The sequence below is a fragment of the Tursiops truncatus genome, chromosome 11, assembly GCF_011762595.2.
Source record: "Tursiops truncatus isolate mTurTru1 chromosome 11, mTurTru1.mat.Y, whole genome shotgun sequence".
Taxonomy (NCBI): domain Eukaryota; kingdom Metazoa; phylum Chordata; class Mammalia; order Artiodactyla; family Delphinidae; genus Tursiops; species Tursiops truncatus.
This window is the reverse complement of record NC_047044.1, coordinates 3685171-3700851: the sequence shown is the minus strand read 5'-3', so window position 1 is coordinate 3700851 and position 15681 is coordinate 3685171. Positions and strand designations below refer to the sequence as shown.

Here is a 15681-nt window from a genome sequence, read left to right as displayed (position 1 = left end):
GGCCACAGGAAGAGTGGACAGTGGTGAGGGCTGGGCCTCTGTGAGGTCCTAAAAACATGGGAATCGTGCCCTTTAAGAGCATGAATTTTATGGCATGTGAATTATACTGCAATAAAGTGTTATATCAAAAAAGAAGAGAAACGCCCACTTGCTGAGTTTAGGGGCAGTGTCAAAGAATACCCACAATTACCTGAACTCACTATTAAATTACACCCCTTCTTCCACCTGCTAGATTTTCTTCACAGAGGTCAACAAAAACGACGATTGCAAGAGATTGATTGCAGAAGCAGACGTGAGGATAAATAACAAGGTCCTACTGTAGAGCACAGGGAACTATATTCAGTATTCTGTGAGAAACCATAATGGAAAACAATATGAAAAAGAATATGTATATATATAACTGAATCACTTTGTTGAACATTGTAAATCAACTATACTTCGATAACATAAATTTAAAAAAAATAGGAGTCATCCAAAAAAACAAAAAAAGAGGAAGAAGCAGACGGAAAATCCAGCTACCTTCTATTAAACCAGACATTAGGGGGATTTGAAAAAATGTTTTTTAAAATCTGGCGGGGCTTTGAAAATTATAATCATTTTCATAAAATGTTACATATGTTAAGATATGAAGGGCTTATTAGTGTTATTTTTATACCAATTAATAAATACTTAAAGTTTTTTTCAGTTTTATTTTCTAATACCAGAAATATAGACAAGTATAGCCCACGGAAACAAAACGTCTTGGGGTTCTCGATAGCTTTTAAGAGGATAAAGTAGTCATAAAACCAAAATGTTTAAGAATCACTATCTTATACAACCACCATACAATGATTAAAATTAGGAAGTTGACACCAATGTGACACTATCTAGAGGACAAACCTCATTCTGATTTCACCAGATGTTCCAAAAATCTCTTTTAGAGCAGCTAAAAGTCCTGAATGAGAAATGGGGAGCTACAGTTGAATGGGTCCAGAGTTTTAGTCTGGAAAGATGAAAAAAGTTCTGGATGGTGGTGAAGGTAGCAAACAATATGAATGTACTTAACGCCATTGAACCATATACTTTAAAATGGTAAATTTTATGTGATGTATCTTTTATCACAACTAAAAATTACTATGTGAAAAATAGTTTATTTAACTATAGTGGATACAATATGCATCGTATTAAAAACAAGCAAAATTATAGAATGCATTTGTGATATATTTCACCATAAAATGACACTGCAGTACGTATAAAAGCAATCACTAGGGAAAGTCTTCTGCACAAAGTAGCTGGGCATTGTTAGATCTGAACATGCAGGATGTAAAATTTTTTTAAAAAATGATTTTTTAAAAGTTCATCATTTCTGTTGCTGTTATTGTTGTTAATAATCTCAGATAAGATCCTAATCCCCAAGAAACTTCCAATTTAGTGAGGGAGATGGATTAGTAAACAGACTAGTATAACACACAGAGATCAGCACTGGGGCTGAGAGAGCTCAGAAAAGGATCACGGCCCAGAGAGGGGAGATCTGGGAGGTCTTCCTGGAAGAGGTGGTGCATGAAAGGAAAAACAGAAGTGGGAGGAGGAGATGCCCTGCAGAAGTAAAAGCACATTGGACACGGTAGATTGCAAGCAGAGAGGCTGGAGAGAGAGGTGGGGATGTGACCTTGGCTGACCCCAGGTGTCAGGCCCAGGGGCTCTGCCCCGGCCTGTCAGGCTGCCAGCAATGCAGGGATATGGGGGGGTGGGGGTGGGGCGCTGTGCAGGCGGAACAGAGCCTGGGGCTGGAGGATAAGGGAAGTGAGAAATGAGGGCCCAGCAGAAAGGGCAGGACCAGCAGAGTTGGGGGTGGAGTCAGGGGCCTGCAGCCATGCTGACCTTCATTGCCTCTGACCCTGACAGTGACCCTCCAAGGGCAGCCTTAATTCTCCCCACAAAGAAACTGAGGAGCTGAGAGGTGAGGCAACTGGCCAAGTTCACCCAGCAGAGGCGGAATTAGAGCTCAGACTCTTAGCTCGGCCTTGCTCCCTGACCAAAATGGCTGAGGGCGACAGGGAGCCTCTCTCAGGGATGGGCCCAGTGTCATCCCCGTGGCTGCCTGAGCCTTCCTTTCAGGGCCTGGGCCTGGACCCAGGGGCACAGCAAGGATTCCATGGGGTCCTGCCCTGAAGGAGCCCCCCAGTCCAGAAAGTTCCAGTTGGACCTCAGGTCCTGCCAAGAAGCCCTTCCCCAACCGACTTCTCTGGCTGCCTTCCAAAAGGGGCAGGAGCTACTGGGTGAGGGGGCCCGGGTCCGACTGGGAGGCAGCCTTCTGTTTCCCTAATATCCTGGTGCATGAGAGGGGAATGCATGGGGCAGCCAGCTGGGGTTCCCGTTGTTCTGTTAATTGGCCAAAGCGTGCCCCATCGGGTAACTTCTTCCTCTTACCCACAGGATCTCTCACCTCTACTGTTTCCAGCAAGAAGCCAGAGCATATTTTTAGACCAAAGCTGCAGGCAGACCTGGAGGAGTCCCCAGAAGAGGAAGTGAAGGGTAGGAAGGCCCGGCGAGTGTGTCCTCCCTGGTACGGGGTTGGGGTGAGACATGGCACAGTCTGTCTGCTGTGTGTTTGTAGAAGCAGAGGTGGGTGACTTTCAGCTGACCAGCCTTGGCCTGTGAGGTTCCAGGCTAAAAAGGAAGCTGATTTCCCCCCAGGCCACAAACTTGCAGGCAGACCCCAAGCCTGGAGGCTGGTCCCAAAAGCATTTCCAAAGCACAGAGCATAAGATGAGTCGCTGGTGGTGATTCACACAAGAGCTCAGCCGGAAGAGTCATGTGTCTGCTTTTCCCCAGCAAGGCAGGAAAAAATGCCTCCCTCTGGGGCCTGGCAGCTGGCCTCTGGGGCCTGGCACGGTCACACCCCTGAGCACAGCGCAGAGTCCTGAGCTAGCAGGGGACTTTGAGATCATCCAGCCCTGCCTCTCAGTTTACGGTCGGTCGGGAACAGATGCAGGACGGTCATGGCTATCCAAGGTCACAGCGCCCGGGAGGGGAGTAGTAGGCACAGTGGAAAAAGTGAGGACACGTGAGCCAGGCCAACAGGCACCAGGCCCAGGCCTGCAGCTCCCAGGTATGAGGCTCAGGGCAATGGGTCAGCCTCTCAGCCTCAGTTTTCACAGTTGGGAGCAGGGAGGAGGGCAGCTGCCTTCAGGGCTGCTTGGGGCTGAGCGGTGCTGAGCACAGAGTGCCCTGTATCCAGTGGGCACATCATCAACACGCTCTCCAGGCAGCCGAGCCAGGAGGGGGCTCCGGGCACCTGATCCTGTGCCCAGGAAGAGGGGCAGTTACCCACCTGCTTTCCTCCGGATCAACAGCACCCTTAAGGGACGTGCTCAAAAATCCCTGACTAGTTACTATCTCTTCTGTGCCAGGAGAGCTGGGTACACGCAGAGCATGAGGTGGGGACACGCAGACCCAGTCTTCGAGCCGTTTAACACCTGAATGGGAAGATAAATAAATATCACCAACGATTGAAACAATGGTTTAAGCTTCTAGGTCCAGTAATCGCAGGCCAGATTATTTGGACCGACTCTCTGTCTCTAGAAACAAGTAAAAATTTTGAATAAAAAAGTCATTTAACTAATTATGTTATGTCATACTGCGTGAATAAGTCAGACAGAGAAGGACAAATATCGTATGGTATCTTTTATATGTGGAATCTAAAAATTGGTACAAACGAACTTATTTACGAAACAGAAACAGAGTCACAGATGTAGAAAACAATCTTATGGTTACCAGGGGGAAAACGGGGAGAGGCATAAACTGGGAGGTTGAGATTGACATGTACACAGTACTACATATAAGACGATAACTAATAAGGACCTGCTGTACAACACAGGGAACTCTACTCAGTACTCTGAAATGACCTATATGGGAAAAGAATCTAAAAAAGAGCGGATATATGTATATGTATAACTGATTCACTTTGCTGTACAGCAGAAAGAAACACAACATTGTAAAGAGACTATACTCCAATAAAAAAATTTTTTAAATACATGCTATTCACCATACAAAAAGAAAAAACCTTGCATACGATTTAAAAAAAAAGATAAAATAAAATTAAACTGGAAATCATGATTTGCAAAATATATGGTAAATTAAATGTTTATAATTTAATATGTAAACAAGTCTAACAAATCAATATTGTAACGATCTTATACAAGATAAAAAATGATCAAAAGGACATTTCCTAATTGTATTTATCTTGATAAAAAAATCAAAATTAAAAATTATGCTAAAAGCCTCTAAGAGTGGCCAAGATAGTGGAGAACCTCCAGGCCAAGTCTGGCGGGGCGCAGGAATGGTGCGACGATTTTGCCCCGAGGGCTTTTGCCAGTCTGGAAAGGCTGGGCCTTGACCTTGACAGGAAACGGACATGTAAGGACAGAAGTCAAGGTAGGAGGCAACTAATCAGGGACTCTCCCTCATATTAAGCTGGAGGCCAGGGAGTCGGGGACAAAGTGGGTACAGCCCACCTTGCTCTCCTGGCAGAAATCAGGGCTGGGGGCGCTGGATGGTGAAACGGGTGTCACGCTTGGAAAGCACCAGCTCAGTCCTTGGTATCTACTTAGCAATCACTAGATCCCTTTGAGGGGAGGGGTTGTTTTCAAATTAAACTCAGCAGTAATGTTTGCCCAGAAAGTTGATTTCATCTAATATTTCAACTTAGAGAAATGAACTGATGGCTCTACAGTCCCCAGTCTCTCTTTTCCACCAGCCATTAAGGACCCTGCCTACCAGGGTGCTGGTCCTGTGTCCTCTGCCCCATGCCACTGGCACCTTCTAGAGTGTTCCTGCATGTAGATTTCAGCTTCCCTCCGGCCTCCAATGAAAGCCCTCCCCTGCACACCTCAGGCTCCCAGGCAGAGGAAACGCTCATCCCCAGGCCTGGCCCCCGCCCCGAGGGTACCCGATGGCATGTGAGCTGGGGCTCCGGGTGGATTTGACTCCTGGAGTCTCCCGAGGCAGCTGCCCACACCCTGCTCCCTCACTTGTCAAAGATCAAAATCAGGCCCTCCCGTAGGATGTTATATTCCCAGCTGCAAGTCTCAACACAAGCCAAGGTGTTGATGTGAAAATAAATATTGTAAGTAAATCTGGAAGAGAGAGCTGGGCAAGAAGACTGGAAAAACGTCAGGAGGCCTTTGCAACTTGCTTTGTGTTTATCGGTAAACAGAGCTCACCTGGGCGGGTTCAGCCCGGACTTTGGGCTCACAAACCAACATTTTACACAGCTTTGGGGACAGACATGGGGCTGTCAAGTCCAGAGACACTTTTAGTATGAAAAGGCATTTTCAACAACAGCTAAAAGTGTCAAGGACACACCCAGGGAGAAAGAGCCTATTTCTTTAAGGCGACTAGCTTTACAGAAAGCTCTCCACAAAGTCCCTGGCTCTTCTGCCCCTTTTGCCACAGACAGGGAACATTTCGTCAAATGTGGCCTGTCCCTTCGGGGGACTGAGGACCATGGCCCACTTCCTCATTTTAGTGAAAACTGAGGCCTGGATATGCTGACAGACATGCTGGCCGCTCCCTCACACATTATGGGGCCTGGCGGCGTGGGTTCCAGGCCCTGTGCTGCACCCAGGGCTGAAGGCCCGGGGGAGGGAGCTGGCAGCCAGGAAGAAACAGGCACCTCACCTGATGCCGGAGAGGTTCAAGGACTCAATCGTGTGGGCTATTCTGAGTGGCAAGGCAGGCAGGGAGATAGGCACTGTGAAGACAGTGCTGAACCAGACAACAGCCATGTGGGAGGTGGTGGCAACACAGGGAAGAGGGCAGCTTTGCGGCTGGGATGGATGCCAAGCAGGCTTCCTGGAGGAAGTGACAGAGCCTTGGCAGTGCCCTCAAGCAGGTGATCACCAAGTCTCAGGACCTATCAGGTCCTGTCCCTGAGCTTCCTACACGCTCCTTCCTAATTCTCACCCCAGGGCCTGGGGGGCTCAGCATCGCTGCCCCATTTTATTGAGGAGGAAGTTCAGACAGGAGGTCAAGTCGTTTGCCTAAGGTTACAGTGCAAGTAAAAGGCAGAGCAAGGATTTGAATCCAGGTCTGTTTGACTTCAAATCCCAGGTTCTGTCTACTAATTTCCTGAAGGAATTGGGGGGTGCCCCAGGCAGAGGCAGTGATGCCCACAGATACCTGCATTTATTATGCATTTGTGGGATACACACCTGTCTTATCTCTGCACACAACCGCCCCCCGACCTCACCCACCCACCACAGTGCAATTCACAGTCGGGGACCCTCATCCGGGTCAGATCATTGCAAACTCCGTCTCCAGCAGAGCAGGGCGCACTTTATGGACCAAATTCATCTATATATCAGCTTTACGGTGAGACTCTCACCTTCCAGCTTCTGAAGCTCCAAACCCAAGCTCTGAACCAAGGTATCAATGACCCAGCCAGTCCCAAGGAGCTTAAGCCACCTGGGCTGGAATAGCCAGTGCTGACGAGGAGGGAACCTGACTCTTGGGAGGGATGGTGGCAGGTGGGGGAGCGTTGCTGCCGGTGAGCTGCCTTGGGCATCTCAAGAACGACAGAGGCAGATATCAGAGACAGAGACCCACGCCCAGGTGAGGGCTGTAGCAAAGCCAGTCTGTAAACTCTGGCTGGGGACAGGTTAGTTATCAAAGGGGCCCGGTGTCTATGACGGCACTCGTTGCTGGGCCTGCAGGAGGTTCCAGACCCTGTGGACCTCAAGTGAGTGCATAGCTTTAGCCACCACCACCTGCTCCGCTTCAGTGACAACACTTGGTTAACATGTATCATTTGTTATTTGTTATTTGTTACGGATCTGATGGAGTCAAGACAAGCCACCAGGCTACAGGTCACTGCCCACCTCCTCCTGGCTTGTACCATTTCCACTCTTCCCTTGCATGTGGCCTATTTCTCCTGCCACAGGCCTGTGCACGTGGGGCTGCTGCCCGCCCCCTGCCCCCTGGAGATCTGGGGCCCAGACTGATCCTTCACAGTATGCTCCCGGGTCTACCAGAGGCAGCCGGGTTATCAGGCCAGGAGAGCGCAGACTTCAGGACGAGACGGCCATGCCCTGGGGTTACCCGAGGCTGGTGCAGGTGGTAGAGTGGGTTTGGAGTCTGAGAGCCAGGTTTTGCTCCCTCTTGGAGACCTTGGCCAAAGGATGTAGTTCCCTTGGTTTCTACCTCTGCAAAATGAGGATGAACCCAGCTGCTTTGGGGACAGTTATGAATTCTGTGCCTTCACTTGTGTGGCAAGACTCTGTTGCCTGGACCCCTGAGGTTTTGCCATCAATACTAGAGTGGCAGCCATGCACACGCCCATGGTTGGTCCCTGCTGAGGTCCAGCCGTGGGCCACAGAGCGGCTCTGGACTTGCCAACAGTGAACTCTCCCTTTCTTAGTCTGTGTCCCCTGTCCCCGCTGACTTCCACCACCTGACCAGAGGGCACGCTTCCAGGAGATCAGAGGCCACTGCCCCAGCCAATGACACCCCAGAAGCACAAACTCCGTCTCATCGGGAGGCTTTGCACATCAGCAAAGGGCAAACAAGTGACCCACAGAGTTTTTGGACAGTTCCTGGAAAAGGGCTTACCTAAACTGCAGGGCAAACAGGCAGACTTCTGTCTGGTGTGTGGACCCAAGACCTGTAGGAGACACTTCGCCCCTGCAGGGGTCAAGGCCAGCTTCTGAACACAGATGGCTGACGTCACCTGCTTGCACATTCAGGGTCTAACCTGCTGCCTGGTATCCAGGGGCAGGAGCCTCCTCCTGCTATGCCCTTCTCCTCTTCTGAATGTCCCACTTCCTGATATCCCCCCTGGAGGCCAAGGGAGAGCCTCGGCTGCTCTAGTGGAATTGGGTACATCCGGGAGTGGCTCAGCAGGGCAGGTGTGGGCGGCACAGACCCGCTTCCATTCCTGGGCTCTGCAACTGGCCAGTGTGACCTGGTGCAGGGGGCGGGGGGCCTCTGTGCCTCAGTCTCCCTATTGTAATGTGGACACAAGAATAATTATTTCTCCAAATATCTTCAAGATTAGAAAATGTGAAACAGGACCCGAAACAGCATCAGCACCAAATAAATGGAAGCTATCAACTAAGACGCACGGGCCCCCAAGTGCCCCTAGTTCTTACCAAGGAACCCGAGGACCTCAGGTGATGCTCAGATGCATATTCAAGAGCACTGATTTGTCCCTGAAGTTACAAGTTTCTGCTCAGTCCCTGCACAGGAGGCTGTCTAGGTTGTTGTACCGCCTACACTTCATCAGTGCTGAAAGCAGTGGTAGGTGGGGGGGACTTCCAGGAGCTGAGGGCAGGGAGGGGGATGTCCTTTGTGACAGTTCCTCCTGGGTGTGACATGTTTTCACAGCTAACAGAAGTCTGCTCGAGGTAAAAAAGGGCAGCATGTATGGAGCCCTTTCATGAATATTCCCAAGAGATGTTCTGAGCATCCTTCTTCTTTCTTCCTGGGGAAGGGGAGACAAGGGACTGGCTGAGAACATTTGTTCAAAGGTGATAGATTTCGTCACATGCGTGAAAAACAAGTTTTCTCTCCCTAAAACCTTGGGAGCCCCAAGAACCCAAGAACATTATTTCTTTATGTCTGCTGGGTGTACACCGTACTCTGTTGACCCCTATGCAGCTTCCTTTGCCCTTGTTCAAAACAATTTTTACCAGGTCTTTCCAAGTGCCGGATTTAACTGGGTTTATGGCAGACCATCGTGGTGCATCTGGGAAAAGAAGTCGACACCCCTTGTTTGCACTCTTGGTTCTTGACAGCATGGGATCTGGAGTATGTCAGGTGACATCTCTGAGACCGGACGCCCTCATGAGGACATGAGCTCGGTAGGGGCCCCTAGCTGCATAAATAAATAATACTGTTGCCTGCCCAGCCTATGAGATATCCAGGATATAATGGACACGGATCACTTCGTAAACTCTGAAACAGAATACAAAAATTGTCCATTGCTATATAGCGTGTGCAGTAAGAGTTGGGCTTGTCAGTGTGTTAGTGGGAAGGTTATGTGAGTGTCTGCTGGGTGGGGCAAAGTTCATCACAGGTATGGGGCCAATCAGCAAGGGTGAGCTTAAGACCTATGTGAAAGGGTCCGGTACGGCCGGGTCTCCAGCGTCTCCGTGAACTGCGGGAATTTGTTTGGAGCTGTTTTGGGCCCGGAGTAGGTCCTCCAGGGCGCTCGCCGCTACAACGAGAACAGTGGCCGGAGCAGCGGGAGGGCAGGGAGCAGGGCTGCATAGCACACATTTCGTTCCCGCAGGAGCGGCGTCCTGATGCGCAGGCACCGGGGGCTTTGTGCATTCCGCGCGAGGAGCTCGGGCGTCGCCGCGCAAACAAAGCCGCTTTGCAGCTCTCGCTCTTGCTCTCCGCCATTGGCTGCCGGGCCGCGACCTCCCCCCTGCGCTGGCAGAAGCCCAGCGCCTCGGCTGGGCACAAAGTCAGCCCCTCACCCTTGCCGCATGGGGGGAGGGGCAGGCTCTCTGACAGCCCGGGGTGGGGTGGGCTGGTGGGGAGGGCGGTTGGTCGGAGTAGACAGCTCCTCCCGGCGCCCGGCCCCTTTGCCCTTCACTCTTCTGGGTCCCCCGCCCGCCGCACTCGCCGCGGCAACTCCGCCACCTGTTGACGCGTCCGCCCAGCTTGCGTTCCCTTTCTTCTCTTGCATTCTGGGCTCCCCCGGACAAGGTCCTTCCCCGCCCGCCCCCAGCCCCGCGCTCTCCCCAGACTCGAGGGCATCCGCGCTTAGGTGCCCGGTCTAGACCAGCTCATCGCACAGACTGGCAGAGCCGGGCTCCCCGAGGGAGGAGGGGCCTCGCCAGCGTGGCCTGGGCCCCGGACGGGAACCTCCACCCTTCCCGCAGCCTCGCGCCCGCCCCTCCTAGATTTCAGCCCTTCCCAATGCGCGGGGTCGGGCGCTCGCCTATCCCCAGCCGCACGCGGTGTGCCATCGCGGCGCTGGGTCCACCCGCCCGGTGACCTTGGCGGTCCCTCCGCCTCCCCGGCCTCAGTTTCCCCCAGGTGCTGCAGCAGTGGGGCCGGCGGTGGGAGCCCCCGAGAGCGGCCCCACCCCCGTCCCCGCGGGCATCCAATCGGGCGCCGCCGTCCGGGGGCTGTGTCCAGCGCGGGGCGGGGCTTCCCGGCGGGCCACCCGCGCGAGCCGCCCCAGCGGCCCGGCTGGGGCGGGGGACTGAGGGGCGGCGCGTGCCGCGGGGGCGCGGCTGGCACGGTTGCGGGGAGGCGGCGCCGGGCATGGGCCGGGGACGCGACGGCCCCACGGCAGGGGCAGCGAGCGGCGGGGGCGGAGGCGGCCGCTAGCGCCCTGCCCGGCGCCGCCTCCCTCGGAGCGCTCGCCCCGCGGACCGGCAGGCGGCGGACCGGCAGGCGGAGGACCGGCAGGCGGAGGACCGCGGCCCCAGGTGCCAGGAGGCGGGAGGGAGCGCGCGGGGGCTCGGGGGCCGGGCTCCCCCCACCTCAAGACCCAGACCGGCGGCGGACTGGGAGGGGCTGGGCGGCGCATGCGCGGGGCCCGGGGCGCGGGGCGAGGGCGCTTGCCTCGGGCTCGTGCGGGGGATCCCGGGGCCCTGGGGGCCGCCCCTTGCTCGGCCTCCCTCCACGCGCCCGTGGCCTGCCGGGAGCCTCGGCGTTCACAGCTGTCGGTGGGGCTGGGACCTGGGCAGAGGTCGAGGCCCGGGACCTCAGAGACACTGGGTCCTCAGGTTGTCCCCCCGGAGAGAAGGCCCACCAGGCGGGGGCATCAGGCGCGCCCTTCTTTCTGCGTGGTCGAGCTTGGGCGTCACCGACTGGGGGCGTTTCCCGAGAGCGCCGGGGATCCCCTAGGCCAGGTAGCCGGCGGTCCCGGCAGACTGACCCTCGTGCGGCTGGCGGCCGAGGTCCAACGGGAGAGACACACGCGGCTTAGTCCACCTTTGAGGAACTGCCCCACTTTGCGCCTGGCGCAGTCGGGCGATGCAGACGGGCCGGGCCGGGCGAGCCCAGGGCAGTCTCTGCCGCGGGACGTCCTCCCGATCCCGGGGCCCGCGGGTCTGGCGCGGGGCTTCCGAGCCCGGGTCTCCCCTAGTCCCCGGCCACGCATGGCTGTGTTGGCGGAAGTCCGGAGGGTCGGTTCTGCCCTCACGGCCTCCCCAGACTAACAGAGAACAACTGCGCGCCCGTGCTTTCCTCGCCTTTTTAAGTTTAAGGGCTGGAGCCGTGCCCCGAATGTCAAGGTTCTTTCTAAGAAAAGTCCACGGTTGTATAATGCCTTGGATTTCGCGGGGCGCTCTGGGACGTTCGGGGCTGCATGCTACCCCCATCCCAGCCACCCCTCCCCAAACCAGGGAGCCCCTCCTCCCCCAGGGCTGCTTGGGAAGGGGTGCGTGGGGCCGGGAGGGGGGGCAGGGTTTTCCTGGGGACGACCCTGCCACACCGTAGCCATTGAAGACGCAGGGTCACGGTGACTTTCCTCTTTCAAGGTGGTGGAGAGTTGGGGAGAATCCAGAGGACATATCGTTGTAATCATTTTCGTCCTTTACCTTCTTACTGCCAAGGCTGCTGTGAAAGGCCCTGCCTCTGCCGTGAAGTAACAGTTTGTGGCCAGACAAGTCCAGAACCAAGACGTTGTCATCACAGGTAAATAGAAGGTTTGATTTACTTATTTTTCCAGACTGAAATAGTTAAGTCTTTACTTCCATTGCCCTACAGACTAGCAATTTGGGGGTTAATTATTACCTTGTGATGCAACGGGTTAGATCTATTTTCATTTCTTTGAAAGTAAGATGAATGTGGATAGATTCCCTTTTAAGTTCTGAAAACTTTATTCTGTCAGTTTTACTGGGAACTTCCTTTCTTTATGGCAGGCAGGTTCCACGTAATTTAAAACTAGATAATAAAACTGTGAGAAATGTTTTCACTTAACAGACACTTAAGTTACAGATGCTGACAAGTAAAGAGCACCATGCCTTCTCTTAGCTGTTTTAATTCCAGTCTGAAAATCAAGCAGATGGCTTGCTGAGCTAGTTGGCCAGGTCTAGAACTGCCACCAGCCAGGACAGTGATACCCTGGAGCAGTGGGCCTATGGTACAGATTGAGTGGTCACTGTGTGTGAGGGACCAGACAGTGAGCTTGACAAACTTCTATACAACTCTGAAGCAACAGAAAATCAATTGACCATAGAAAAAATGTTTTCCCTCTTCTCACATCTTGAACGTGTAAAAGTTATTCCATAAAATCATAAAATAATTCTTGTTACGAACTCAGGTTAGTCCACAGATTTTTTTGGGAGGGGCTGCATTGGGTCTTCGTTGCGGCGAGCGGGGGCTGCTCTTCGTTGCGGCGCGAGGGCTTCTCATTGCGGTGGCGTCTCTTGTTGCGGAGCACGGGCCCTAGGCGCGCGGGCTTCAGTAGTTGTGGCACGCGGGCTCAGTAGTTGTGGCTCGCGGGCTCTAGGTGAGCAGGCTTCAGTAGTTGTGGCGCACGGGCTTAGTCGCTCCGCGGCATGTGGGATCTTCCGGGACCAGGTCTCAAACCCGTGTCCCCTGCATTGGCAGGCGGACTCTTAACCACTGCGCCACCAGGGAAGCCCCTGTACACAGATTTTTAAGCGTAGTATGTGTATGCAGGAGAGAGAATGAGAGAGAGAGGAGAGAGAAAAAGGTGTTTCTTCTATGTAAACTAGTTTGTAATCTGTTTTATTAACCATTAGGTTATGAAAAATCTTTTCATGTGAATAAATGTGTTTGCACTTTATTGCATTTTTATCATTTTAAATGTCTATATCATATTTCATTGTGTTTAGATACAATAATTATTAGGCCAATCCTTTAACATATGTATATTTTAAAATTCTTTTAGTCTGTGAATGTTTACTGAATTTTCAGCTGCTCAGTATTGAGAAAGGCAACTGGGGATCTGCTCATGAAGCTGACTCTTACACCAGAATATAGGAAGGGAGCTGAAAGTGGATGAAGCTGGGGCGCAGAAAGGGAGACGGTTTTTGCCGCAGCACCTCGTGGTTTAGGGATTGGTAACCAGGGGTCTTTTCCTTGTGTGTTGTTCTGTGGGCACCTGTGTTTTTATAATAAGGATTCTTTAAGTAAGCTTCTTTAAAGAACTTTTATTAAAATGTTTCTTTGCTTACTGTAAACAGATTTTAAACATGCCACGTTTCTCTCTTTCCTCTCTCAGTCTGTGTGTGAATGGATAGATTCTTTTTTTAATAGTTTTTATTTATTTTTTAAATTTATTTCATTTATTAATTATTTATGGCTGAGTTGCGTCTTTATTGCCGCGCACGCGGGCTTTTCTCTAGTTGCGGTGAGCGGGGGCTACTCTTCGTTGCTGTGCACTGGCTTCTCATTGCAGTGGCTTCTCTTGTTGGGAGCACGGGCTCTAGGCGCGCGGGCTTCAGTAGTTGTGGCACGCAGGCTCAGTAGTTGTGGCTCGCGGGCTCTAGAGTGCAGGCTCAGTAGTTGTGACGCACGGGCTTAGTTGCTCCGCGGCATGTGGGATCTTCCCAGACCAGGGCTGGAACCCGTGTCCCCTGCATCGGCAGGCGGACTCTCAACTACTGCGCCACCAGGGAAGCCCCCCCGGATGTATTCTTAATGGCAAATAGGATGCGTGTCTTAACTTCCAAGTGGCCGGTGTTTGGGGTGAACGTTTGTACTAATTTTGTTGCATCGCAGTTAGAGGATGTGGCTTTTTGGGAATTTAAGGGCCTCTGTTTTTATTTCTGGTTTTGGTGGCTTGGTATAGGCTTCATAGACACTTCAAATAAAGCCATAGCTTCTGTTTGTAGGATAGACATTTGCTGTGTCTGTTACTTCTGCCTTCGTAATTACATAGAACCAGCTAGCTCACGTCTAAGCCCATGTGGTTAGGGAAAATTAGGCAAAGGATTTTAATTTCCAACTTGGTGTGAAGACAGGTTTAAGGTAAGAACCAAACAGGAAAAGCCCTAGATGTCCCAGTGGACCTGATTTAAAAGAACTTGTTTCTTCTTCCAAGTATTTCTGTCACTTGCATGCAGTGATGTGTATGTACTGTGGGTAACAGACATCACCTAGTATGTACTGTGGGTAACAGACATCACCTAGTCCGGTTTGCTTGTTGTTTGGAGGTGTGTTCATTCTTTGCTTCTAGAGTATTTAATTAGTATCTCGTTGTAGCAATATTGTGGAAGGGTTTATGCACTTCAAAAGGTGAAGCGATTACTCCTTACTAAGTCAGACCTATTATTAGTTATTTTGGTAGTTGAGCTGCATTTGTTTTGAGGTCGGCATATAGTACCAGAAAAAGTACTTGAGGATTTTGGTTTGCATCAGGGATGCAGCTTGACATAATGGAAGAGGTGTTAGGTCATCCCCAGGTTTGATTCTCATCCCTTCGAGGCAGGCTGCCGGGCCTGGGGATCTCTGTTCACCTCTCTAAATGCTGTTTTCTCATCACAAAACGGAGTTCCTCTCCTTTCCACCTCTTTGAAGGGTTGGGAGTCTCCAAAGTGGTGGCTTGGGCTTCCCTGGTGGCACAGTGGTTGAGAGTCTGCCTGCCAATGCAGGGGACACGGGTTCGAGCCCCGGTCCGGGAAGATCCCACATGCCGCAGAGCAACTAGGCCCGTGAGCCACAACTACTGAGCCTGCGCGTCTGGAGCCTGTGCTCCGCAACAAGAGAGGCCGCGATACTGAGAGGCCCGCGCACCGCGATGAAGAGTGGCCCCCGCTTGCCACAACTAGAGAAAGCCCTCGCACAGAAACGAAGACCCAACACAGCCAAAAATAAATAAATTTAAAAAAACCAAAGTGTTGGCTTATGTGAAGACTCTTTGTAGCAAGTAAAAAGGCATACTTAGCCCAGGCAGCGTCTTAAAGAAGCACACCTTGTACTGCCTGCCTCTCCCTGAGCCGGGTCTGGTAACTGTCACTTTTGCTCTGACCGTTTGGTGATTTTTCAAAGGCTTTTGGAACGAAGCACATCCCCCACCCCAAATATACACTTCTTTTCATTTTTGAGTAGGTAATCGAGAGTCCTACACCAGTAAGAACAAAACTGTCCTGAGTGGGTTTTGTTTTCTCTGCACATGGATATGCCCTCAGGTTTATTTATTTATTTATTTACTTATTTATTTACTTATTTATTTATTTACGGCTGAGCTGGGTCTTCGTTGCTGCGCACGGGCTTTCTCTAGTTGTGGCGAGCGGGGGCTATTCTTCATTGCGGTGTGCGGGCTTCTCATTGCGGTGGCTTCTCTTGTTGTGGAGCACGGGCTCTAGGCACTCGGGCTTAGTAGCTGTGGCTCGCGGGCTCTAGAGCGCAGGCTCAGTAGTTGTGGCGCACGGGCTCAGTTGCTCTGCGGCATGTGGGATCTTCCCGGACAAGGGCTCGAACCCATGTCCCCTGCATTGGCAGGCAGGTTCTTAACCACTGCGCCACCTGGGAAGTCCCTGCCCTCAGGTTTTGATGGTGATATATTTTGCATTTGTCCTGACTCCCGTATCCCTAGACCATGAAAACAACTGTTCCTCATCCTTGGAGGGTCTGCGGAGATGCAGGCTGGGTGAAATCTTCCCCCACCAGGGCTGCTCCTGGGTGCTGCCCTACCTCACTTTCCCCGCTGAGTCCACCTTGATGAGAACGGAGTATGTGTTAGTCAGTTCTGCCCAGCTGGTCCTGTAT

At 52.1% G+C, this 15681-nt stretch overlaps 1 protein-coding gene across 4 annotated transcripts in view; it reads left to right on the top strand.

The window, feature by feature from the left end:
* Window positions 1-10178: 10178 nt before the first annotated feature.
* The window catches only part of PPARA (peroxisome proliferator activated receptor alpha), a 76784-nt gene continuing 71281 nt past the window's right edge, over window positions 10179-15681 (top strand). The window contains exons 1-2 of one of the 4 annotated variants that reach the window (XM_019933140.3): window positions 10179-10424; window positions 11556-11637. The gene's annotated coding sequence lies outside the window, so the exon portion shown is untranslated. Of the gene's footprint in view, window positions 10425-10542; window positions 10851-11480; window positions 11638-15681 lie in introns of those variants that run through there. The other 3 variants (XM_019933142.3, XM_019933143.3, XM_033865843.2) reach the window with 3 other exon arrangements.